Source organism: Tyto alba, unplaced genomic scaffold, assembly GCF_018691265.1.
Source record: "Tyto alba isolate M040663 unplaced genomic scaffold, T.alba_DEE_v4.0 Super-Scaffold_6, whole genome shotgun sequence".
Classification (NCBI taxonomy): Eukaryota; Metazoa; Chordata; class Aves; order Strigiformes; family Tytonidae; genus Tyto; species Tyto alba.
The window spans coordinates 24,979,311-24,990,964 of NW_024881327.1; the positions used below are offsets into that span (position 1 = coordinate 24,979,311).

Consider the following 11,654-nt stretch of genomic DNA (forward strand, 5'->3'; position numbering starts at 1 on the left):
TGTATGACAGGGAGTAATTAGAAAATTGTTTAAAATTTTAGAACCAACTTCAGTTTCTTGCTTAAAAGATTTTCTGACAAATAGTGCGGTTGTTAACTGCCGATTTTCTAGTGGGAAAACTAAACATAATTCCAAACTATGATATTTTGTTTTCTCCATCCCATCTGAAACATTGTTCCCAGCTAGTTTATTAAACACCGCATTTATCTCCAACTCAGCAAATTTACCAAGTTAAGCAGGAATTCAAACTTCCATTCCTTCTAAGGACCAAGCCTGCAGAAAAACATCTGCCTGGAGATCTGTGAATTTTCTTCTGCATTGTGAGAAGCACATACTGGCCAGAGAATCTAGCTTGTACATCAGAACAGGCACATCAAGACCCTCTAAAATTCCCATGTGATACTGACCTCAAATGGAAAATGTTGAGAGTTGAATTTACATGAAATAAAGCATGTTAAGTCAGTTGCTTAAAAATAATAAAAGTAAATCAAATTTTAAGGACATGTGTTTGTCTGTCCATCTGTCTGTATCTTGACCAAGTGGGTGAAAATTAAAAAAAAAAAAAAAATTTGTTTTTTTTTTTGTTCTATCTGGAATGAAAGAAAAAAATAAATTGGACACTGCTTTAGAAAAAAAGCTTCCTACTTTCATTTAGCACTACCTAAGACCTTCCATGAATAACAATGGAATTTTTTGTAAGTAACATGAATTTGTTTCACAATTAATTTTTAATTGAACCTGAGCATCTTCAGAGATATTTTCTGTAGGGCCTGCTCCTAACTCCAACAGCCAAGTAGTGGAACTACACAAGAGTGTCTCTGCTGCAGGAGATACAGCAGTGGCTTCTCAAAGCAGTATGCACATTTTCATAGGGTGGTGCTGGCAGTTTGCAATACAGGCTAAAGCAGGAATACAGGTATGCACTGGTAATGCTAATGAAACTAATCCTGATTTCTTTGGAGGGAAGCTCATATATTATAAACCGCTTAAAAGAGCCTTTTCTTTCCTTTTACCTCCAATATGCCGTAGTGATCCTGACCAGAGAGAGCACTGTAGCTCAAGGAGCTAGTGACCCACACGGCAGCTAACCTGAGGAGGTTCACCAGGCCTGTGCTGCACACCCAGTTTGACCTCCAGGCCTGTGCTGTGCAGCTCACACGCCTTGGCTGCAGGATAAACCCAGCCAGCTCACTGCAACCAGCAGCTCCCGCTTGGGACCAGTGATTCCCCCGTCTACGTGTCCTTCCTTTTATCTAAAAGTGCGGCAAGGTGTTCTCTTGCAAACATGCTTTCTCTTTGACAGTAGAAATGATGAATTGAGCTGTTTACTTGTGAGAAAAGCCTGTAAGAGCTCAAATAACCAAAAAGGGGTAAGCCTTTCTAAAATAAGAGCTGCACAGCATGCTGCTCGCTGATCAAACTACTGAAAGTTTTGGAATGCAGAAAAGCCCACTGTACCACTTTTACTGACAGAAGTACAAACAGGGGCAAAAGTAGCAATTTTTTTTAACATGCAATAGCACTTATTACTCCATTTAAAACTCTACTTCATTTTTGTTTCAGAAAACACTAAGCCTTACAGAAGCTAATGCAAACTGTTTTTAAAAAGCTTGTAAATACTTTGTTCACAGGTACATACATATATTTTCATGTATATATTTAAATTTTAATGTGATAATGACTTGAGAACTGTAGGAGTGAAGTATGCTGTGGAAACAATAGTGGAATCTAAGGTAAAACCCAGTATTCTGAAACCAAAGTTAAAAAAAAAAAAAAATCAACCCACTAGAACATCTAAGATAACAACATTGTACAAGTGCTTATTTAAAAACAACAATCAATCATTCTATAGGTATTCTTATTTCTTACATAAATCACCTTAAAAATTATGATTTTAAAGCAAGATTTCATAAAACAGTTGTTCTGGGGAGAAACTGTTATTTGCAGTAAGAATTGATAAAAGCATTATGGCTTTCTACTGAGATTTACAGAAAGGTAGTCATTGTCTCAAAGCAGTACCAAGACTTATTTCAGATTTATTCAGATGCACGTGATCATTCATATTCTTCTCTTTGGGGCAGGAAAGGAAGGATCAGATGTTCCTCCTAGTTATTGTGCTCCCAAAACACTGTGGACACAGGGAAGTCTGAGCTATGGTTCAACCTGTATTTCGCTTTAGGTGACACCAGGAAGTAGCCACATCTATGACTTGACATCTTTACGCCATCTGGAAAAAAGGTGATTTCAGTGAGAAGAGGGACAGCTCAGTCCCACTAGTGTAAATATAATCAAAGAGATCTGCAGTAAAAAAAAATGTAAATGGAAATGTAAATGAACGACCTTCCCGTTTGCCTTCACTTCCTTCCCAATATTATTTATTCCACCTAAATTTCCCTCTTCAAATACCTAATATTTCTCTTACAGCGTAAGCCTTTTTCAATGAGAAAGTCATCATGATAAATTAGACTGCTGCACAGTTCACTGTTCCTGCTCACAGTTCACTGTTCCTGCATGCAGACTCTGATATGCTGTAATCTATTAGCACACAGCTTATTCAGAAACCTTTCATTCTGATGTATTATTGTTTACTTAACCATAACAGTATACTTAACTCAGCTACTCTGCCTAAGATATGAATCAGCCCTACAAGCAGTATAACCTGCTTTGAAGCCTGGAATCAGTTACTGGGTTGACTATTAATTTGTTAATGATGTTGCAGAACTCAAGAATTCTGAGAGTCTGTTATCCCCCAGGCTACAGTACTGTAAACATCAGAGTATCCTACTCACCATTTTTATCAAGGTAACCCAGATACCAAAAAAAGAACCTCTAGGAGTATTTTTTTTTTTTTAATAATAATGTTTAAGTACAATAAATAAAAACATGTTGCACCTTCTATTTCTACAAATAAGAACATGTATTTACATCTAGTCTACATCGGTAAATTATGGCTTAGATCTATGGCCAGGAATTGGGGTGTTAGAGCAGCATGATCAGGAGGATGAAATATCACAAGTGCTGAAACTTGACACAGTGAGCCATACATGGAATCTTCACAGCTGAGAGCCCCAGGACACAAAGCAAGTACTTTGTAACAAGAAGGCTCTGCAATGTGTCACAAAGGAAAACAGTGACAACTGCTGCTCAGGTTTTCAGCTCTTCAGTGAAGGACAGGCATGAAGTGGGTGTGAGGTGGGGCTCTCAGGTGATCTACCAATACCAGCCCAGCAAAACGCAAATGTGGAACAGATGCAGCATGCCAGCAAACCCCTGAAAAACAGCAGGATAAGCTGTTCTCTTAAAGCATCCTGATTTTTTTGATCAGAGGTAGAAATACAAAGATAAATAGAATATGAGATTTTAAAAATACTCTCATATGCATGGGCTTACCAGAGTCTTTCAGCTTTTGTGAAACCCTTCCTGGACATATCAGGAGTTGAGGGAGACAAATAATTAAAATAAGATCCCTAAAATGTAATGCTTGTATGTAGTACAACAAGGACAGACCATGAAAGACAGGATCCATTTGGGATGGGCTACTTACCACAGAGCGACCTGGAAGAAACTACAATCAGCCTAAACTCATAAGACTGAAACTTTGTACCACTGCATAGGCAAATTACGTCCAATAAATATTGAGGGGAAAAAAAAAAAAAAAAAAGGTCTTATGGTCTTATTGACTTTTCAGGAATAGAATTTAAATTAAACGAGGTGTCCTTCTGTCTCAACATAGATCATTTATGGACAACAGCCAAAGACCAGATACTCATTAATCTTGTTGAATAAATATGGTGAAGGAGAAATAGGTAGGAGAAAGACTGAAACTCTAAATGTTCTTCATGCAGTCATGCTGAAATGAAGAATTTGAGAGTGCTCACTTCTCTCCTGTATGATCCCGTGCTCCACTGACAAAACTAATAGTTTTCAAATTCAATCCTGTCATCTGCTGTCTTTGGCAGAAGTGATATAAAAGCGTGCATTTCCTGCAGTATGCTTGTAGGAAAAGTTAAAAAGATGTGGCTGTGATATCCCAGCCTATAGTGCACAATGTGTTGCTGTGTGATGCTACTAACATTTAAGAAGCAAACAGGACATAAGGAACAGTAAATAGGTATAAGTGAATGTAGAAAGGGAATATTGAATAAACTGTAACATTCATCTTGTTGGTAAGAGATAAATTATTGCCAATTAGGCCATTTAATTAAATAAATGTTTTCTGCCACCTTGATTCAATTTAAAATAATCGCTTTTTGTCCAGCTCATATTTTCTTCACATAAAGCTACAATTAGTAGAGAGTACTATTCATAGTCTTTGAAGAAAATTCATGTATCGTCTGTTCTCATTGATGGGAAATAGTTGTCCAGCGCTTTAAAACCTCTGAAGGAAGGATGCTCATTAGATAAGGAAAAAGCAGATATGCATGCAAACTCTTCAGAACTCTATGAATGAGAAATATCTAAGACAAGGAGTAGTTGCTGCTCTGATCCCAAAGAGTTAATCTAAGAGTAAGTAAATCCAACTTTTGTAACTGTAGCAACCCCTTTTGAAGTTTTAAAGACTGGTAACTTTATCATTAACTATCTGGAACATCAGTGATTTATCTAGTACTGATGTACACTGTCCAGCTGTAGGCAAAGGTATTTGACAATCATGGTCAATAGTATTATACCCCATGCCAGCCTGAAGTCCAGTCCAGCAGTAACAAATAATTTTTTTTCCTCACTTACCGTTAAAAGTAGGCTGTGAAGTATTTTATGATTTCTGTATTTCTGTCTTAAAATGTATTTTAATTGACTCAAACTCTGAATTTAATTCCATACTTATTATCGACTACCCAGAAAAGAAAGTTGTTTTTTCTTCAAGAGGCTAGATATCAAGCACAATAAGCTTTTTTCCTTCCTTCTCCCTCAGTTGAAGATTTGGTTTTACAATACAGGCATATTTTGAATGCAAATATGATGAAATTACTGTAATTTTCACCCCCTTTTTTAAAACTGTGTAAGAACGAACAGCAATAATTATTAGAAATTTAGAAAGAATTCTCCTATTTGGCAGAATATATTTACAACTAAATATATATCAATATAATTTAACTCAGAGGATGATCTAAATAGATACAAAACATCCGACTTGATAGCAAGGGATACATTAGAAAAAATATATATATCAGGGAACATATTAGAAAATATTAGTGAATATATAAACAGATACCAAAATGAAATGTTCTTTAAATATCAAATTGGAACACAGAACACATATCCCAATCATTCTTTTACTTTTGCTATACATTCTTTTAAAAATAATCAGCTTGTATTTTTTCTTTAATGTGAAGACATTAACACCCAGAAAAAAAATTTAGTATATGCAACACAACTGTTAGCCAACAATTTTCAGCTGAAGGAAAACATCCTGATAAAGTGAAAAAATGCTGACTTGCTTTTTGCACACTTTCTTAGTAAGCAATTTTTATTTAAAAAAATCCTTCAATGAAAGTCTTTTTAGTACTTCCTTAGCTATTATTCTGATTTTTGTTATTATTCAGTTACAGTCCTTCAATAAGAGCTTTACCTTCAAGAATAAGTAACTGATTATTCAGAGCTCTGTATCTCTTTAAATTTAGTAGTTCATGTTGTAAGTGCATTACTATTTGAATAATTACAATGTATATTAATAGGAGCGATTATTCCACTGAATATTTAGCTATTTTATAAACCTGTAGATTATAGCGACTCTACTACCAGGCAACAATGGCAGAAGGAAGGAGTCCAAACAGTCCAAGGATTCTCTTCCTAAAGAGAAGACAAATATGACTCATGTCATATCTGGAGCTAAATTATTTTTTTAAACTGGATAAATTTAAAATAAAACCTTCTTGATCACATTTTTCAGCTTGTTGTCCTGCATATGTAGAAACATTCAACCACCTTTTGGAATTCACAACCACGTATCATATACAGGAAAAGAAAAAATACAATGAACATGAAAACAGGGAAATGAGCGACTCCACTCATTGGTGTTTCCAGGATAGTCAACTTATTTCCACAATTTCAAAATATAATTGTCAGATTTACCAAACCCCACTCATTAATGGCAGTTGATATTAATAACCATACAAACATATCCATATATATATCCAAACATGCCAATATTAAGTGCGACAACCGTGTAGCATTTTGGAAGGGGATACATTCAGCCCTGGTACAAGCAAAGGAACGTGTTAACTGGACACTTAAAATTATGTGATTGAAAACTATTTTTCAGTTCTCTGTTTTTCCTTTCCCAACAGAGAATATGGAACTCCACATCAAATACCTGTGTATGCTATACAGTATGTCTGATGAAGTTTGCCACCATCCTGAGGCATCACGATTGTCTAAGGCTTGTCTGCAAGAAATGCAGCAGTGTTATTGCAACTCCTTAGAAACTTAACTGAGGCCAAGACACGGACACCACAGTCTGCTTACAATTCACAGCCTAGAGTCCTCTTTTAACTGTAGGATCCAATTACCATTCTGTTAAAAAAATGGAGCAGGGCTTGATGTGTTCTGTTAAATCACAGCCAGGATAACAGAAGGAAGTGAGAAAACAAACGCCTCCCATATAGCAACCTATTGTTGCTGTGTATCCCCATTAAACAAAAAAGATTCAAGTCAACATATGGCAGAAAAGTGATCCTATCCAGCAAGAGACAGGGCTATTGAAAACAGACAACTCTGCTCCGTTTCTGCTAAAGTTGTGCCACTGTGAAGCAAGGAATTCTGTAGTCTGTAGGAATAGAAACGATGTGTGAGATTTATCCCAAGGAACAGGGCATTTAGCAGGGAGTGACACATCCTCATCTCTAATTCATGCTCCCAAGACAATTTAAATTCATGCAGTCACTCTTTAAAATAAATTACTTGGAGGCAGGAGATGGGTTTAAACACTCAGACAGAACCAAACTGAATATTCCAACTCTTAGTAATCTAACAGATAGGTTGTTAAATAAAAGGTTATTCAATCTTCTCATCCTTCATGTTAAAAGCAAGCAGCTACACCAAACTAAGAATCTCTGAATGTGTGCTTGCTGTGGAATGGGAATACTGACTAAATAGAGTCCTTGGACACTTAAACTGAGGATTGTAAATGGCTGAATGGAAAATAGGTGCTCAACTGCTCTAGCTGCTGCATGCTGAACATGCACAGAAGTAAAATCCTAAGACACTCTAGAGATAAAAATTAAAATCAAGGAAGAGCCTTCTGATTTTAGGCATCTCCTGGGTTAAGCAGCAGCCGTGAGAGGTTTCTCAGATTGTGTTTGTGGATTTAGGCACCTGAATTCTCCCTAAATCCTGCTTTAGGTATTCAAGTCCTTTATTTGATCTAGCCAATAAACTCTGTCTTTACCTGGTTAAGTATTTTAGATCCTATTACGTTTTGCCTCCCTTTTTATTTTTAATGAGATACTTATCTTTCCAGTACGTAGTTAAGCTATGTGCAGTTTGGGGTTTTTTGTACTTACTAGTGCGTACATAATTACTAAATGTAATCAAATAACTTACTAAGGGCCTTATTTCAAAATATTGAGAACCCACAGCTCTAATTTTCTCAAAGGGAACTACAATCATTTGGAAAACCCAAACTGCAGCACTGCACAGAAATGTCAGAGATAGTGGTAGCAGTCTAATCCAGTTCAGCTCACCTTGACTAACTTTTGAGACCAAGCTGCAAACGCAGCTTTGTAGCTCACACCTAAAAAAAACCTACTCAAAGCCAACTTCTGCCCAACTCTGTGTTCACAAAGGTTAGCGTTTGTTTTACTGCAATGATGCTGAGTATTTTTCCATTGAAAAGTCTGTCTGCCAGAACTGTCTCACTAAAGCCCCAAAAGTCTACTAAGCAACAAAGAACAAACTGAAACAAAACAAAACCAAGTTGGTTCTGAGCATTCATTATTTCTTAGCCAGGGCTGAAGTGACTCAAACATCATCACCCAAAGTCTTCAAAAGCCACTCAAGAATTCCTTTTTTTTTTTTAATATGGTTTGAGATTACCATTTTTTCATGTTTGTTTTTTCTAGAAGGCATTAAGTTTCTCAGTAGAACAACTAGTTCTCAGGAAAAATATGCCTCTTTAAAAAAAAAAAAAAAAAGCATGAATCTTATTTGCTTAATCTAATCTTCCTCCAATTAATTTTATTTTGCTTTTGCTACACATATGTTGGGAAAAAGTTATAACAACTGGATAGCTAGCTAGCTACCTTTAAAGAATTATAGGGAAAATAGCCAGAAAGCCATTACCACATTTCTCTTAGAATATAACTACCTTCTTTGGGTTAACTACTTTTTCTTGGGATATATGCCAAGAGAGTCTGTAAGAATGGGGCTTGACTGCAGATTTCCAGTACACAGGTATTAATTTTTTAGGTCCACTGCCTGTTCCCTTAGCCTGGGTTGGTTCTGCTTCATTTTGTTTCTACTGCTGTTGACTTCTAAAGATCTTAAATCAGAATAAATTTGTCAGATGGACCTAAAGCAGGGTCAAATACAACTTAAACCACTATTTTATTGTCTTCTCATGTTTAATTGGGTTGTGCATGCTACTTGTATAAGGAATTGCTTATAGAAACATCCAATAATGGCTTAAAATGAATACAAAAGGAACGTACATCTACCTCATTGTACTGAAGGCAGAGTAATTTGTAGGTACCTTTCTGAATGAGGATGACCAAGACTTACATAAGCAGTTGTAAAATACTGCTCTACAGCAGGAAGGAAAAGGGAAATCCCTGAAGTCTTTCTCAGAATGTTCCATTTGACCTGCACAATGGCATGGTTTGGTTTTGTTTTAAAGTATCATTCATCCGACCCTACAAGAGTTTAAAAACAACAACCTGGGGTTTTGTGTGCACGCTATTTTTAATGGAGTGGTGGTGGAACTGTGTGTGCTATCTAATCTAGTAAAAAGTTGCATGTCTTTTTTTTTTTCCTCTTACATAATTATCACATGCGGATGGTAACACAGTGAAAGATTAGAAAACTGAGTTTTTTTCTTGTTCAGTAAAATATGCCGAAGGTGAAATAATACACCAAAACCAAAGCTTGAAGAATCAGCAGTAGCTTAAAAATGCAAGAATGACCACACTGGGTAAACACCAAGGTCCAACCAGGCCCAGTACCCTGTTTCCAACAGTAATAAAAATTAATGTCTAGAGAATAAGGACAAGGTGAATGTGGAGTCAGGTTTCTTCCCAAATAGTCCTCCAGATTCCAGAGATCTATGTCTCAGGGACTTCCTGATGTGAAAGTGATTGTTTATATGTAATGGATTCTTTTCTACAAACTTCTCTATACTCTTCTTGAACCCAGCTGTAGTATGCTGGGCTCCAAAATTACTTGATATCCAGAGGATTTCCTCTATTCTTGCAGCATACCGCTGACATATATTTATGAACAAATTTGAAGTCTGTATTTTTAATCTCATGAACTTCAGCCTCCTCCAACCACACAGAACAAACTTCAGCAAAAATAAACCTTTTGTCCATCTGAAACTAGACAATTTCGTTTCTCCATGCATAGAAGCCCTGAGTTTCCAAGACAGACCTAAGACAATAAAGGCAACTGTGAATACAGAGAACAGCACGTAGTGCAAACATGAGGAAAGAGTGAAGCGTTCCAGTGACAGTAAGTATTGCTAGCAGTAAGAGCAAGCTCTGAAGAAAAGTACTAAAGACAGATTTCTACAACTGGTGGGAGCAGTGTAAAGTGTCGGGCTCCCTACCCATCTATTCAGCCATCCTACCCCAACTCCCTTCTTTCACTGTTTTTAATTGTTTTGAAGTGAAAGATGATGGAAAAACCGCAACTCTTCTGCTCCAAGACCCTAAAGCTGGCAAAGCCATGAGTATTTTGCTCCTGTACATTGGGAATTATGCAAAGTAGCTGACTGTAGATGACAATACTGCTTGAATCATAAGTATAAATGCTAGCATGTGAACTTTTATAGGAATCATTGGAAGTGTCAACGGTAGAAAGAAGCAGGTTTTAATTTCTACTTCATCATTCCGCAAAGGACAACCTTACTATCCTAACTCCAGCTTTTTAAGGAAGACCCACTTGATCTTTGACCTGTTTTACTTTTCTTCTCCATTTCCACTGGTAATCTAATCCAAAACGCGTAACAAACTATTATTCTGTTTGCTGATGGCCCAACAGCACTTCACAATTTTACTTCTGTCCAAATTCTCTGCTTAGGTCCCTGATACTTGTGAAAGGTCAGCTCACACTTGATATGTCTAATGCAGAATTCACAACCCACTAAAACCACTCGTAATAATTCAAAGTGTTTTACCTTATTCCACCACCATTCGAGCTTACACTACAGGCATCTCTTTTACTCTGATCTTTCCTTAGGCTCTCATTTCCTAACTCACTCCATTTTTTATTGAATTACAGTAAGAGACTATCTTTCCTATCCATGTTTAAAATATACCCATGTTCTCCCTCTTATTTCAATTACTGTTAACATCTTTTATTCTTTGGCTTTAGGAACTTGTAAGACCGTGTAAAGGAGAAGGATGCAGTTTAGAGTGGTTTGAGTTCAGACAAAACACCTGGATGTAATTCCAGATGTCTCGTTATTTCCAGTCATGGCACCTTTGCCTACAGCCCTCTTAACAACCTCCACTATCATCCTCCAGCCAGTCATACATGAAATACAGCTGAAGACAAATATAGCTTTGTTCCGTTCATAAGGCCATAAATGAATTTTCCTGATGTGTAAGCCTTGCTTGGAAGGTTTTAGAGGAACTGTTATATTTATCTGAGACTTCTGGATTTATGACAACCTTCTGACTTTAAGAAAAAAAGGCAAAAAAATAAAAGCAGTGTAGCAACCATAAACGTGTAGCACTTATGCAACAGACTTTAAGCTTTCATTAGACCCTGACATACATCTGGACACCCTAAGCATTTCTGCATGAAAATGCGCGGTGACTACTATTTGGTTTAGGTAAAATTGATCGGGTACTTCCCCATAAGCGCTCGACTTACTATTTTACACTTTGGAAAACATAAAGGTTTACTGCACCAACTGGGTGTTACGGCACAGCCCATGCACAGCAGGTCTACACAATGAAAGCACCGGACCTCATCCTACGGGCATGCGACGCGAAATGCTGGAAACATTCAAGAAAAGAGGAGGAAATACATAAACCCTAAAGACAAAGTGGTTCTTCATAATCTTGTAACTTTTACCGCGCCCTTCATTAAAAAAATAACACACAAGGAAGAGGGGCCAGCCCAAGCGGCCGGAGACGAGTGTGAGCGCCAGCCACCGGGAGGGCACTCGCCAAGCGAAGCCTTCGGGGCCCCGGCAGCTACAGACCCCCGCGCCCCCCCCCCCCGCGAGGCGCTCGGACACCCGCGGGACACCCCCTCCCCTCCCCTCCCCAGCGGCTCCGTCCAGCCGGCTTCGGCTGCCGCTCCCCGCCCCCCAGCCCCGGCGGCGCCGCTACCGCCCTCACCAGAGCAGCCGCTCCTCCTCCCAGGAGCCAACCCGGAGCCCGCAAGGCCCGTCCCTCTTCCCCAGCAAACTACCCTCCTCCTCCTCCTCCTCCCCTCAGCCCGGCCACGGCGCTCCCTCCCCGCCGCTCCGCGCTCTCCCTCAGCCCTGG

At 38.1% G+C, this 11,654-nt stretch overlaps 1 protein-coding gene across 3 annotated transcripts in view; it reads right to left on the reverse strand.

The window, feature by feature from the left end:
* The window catches only part of TRMT9B (tRNA methyltransferase 9B (putative)), a 122,294-nt gene extending 110,737 nt beyond the window's left edge, over positions 1-11,557 (reverse strand). For 2 of the 3 annotated variants that reach the window (XM_042808304.1, XM_032999261.2), the window contains exon 1: positions 2,020-2,557. The gene's annotated coding sequence lies outside the window, so the exon portion shown is untranslated. Of the gene's footprint in view, positions 1-2,019; positions 2,558-11,504 lie in introns of those variants that run through there. The other variant, XM_042808305.1, reaches the window with a different exon arrangement.
* Positions 11,558-11,654: the final 97 nt, after the last annotated feature.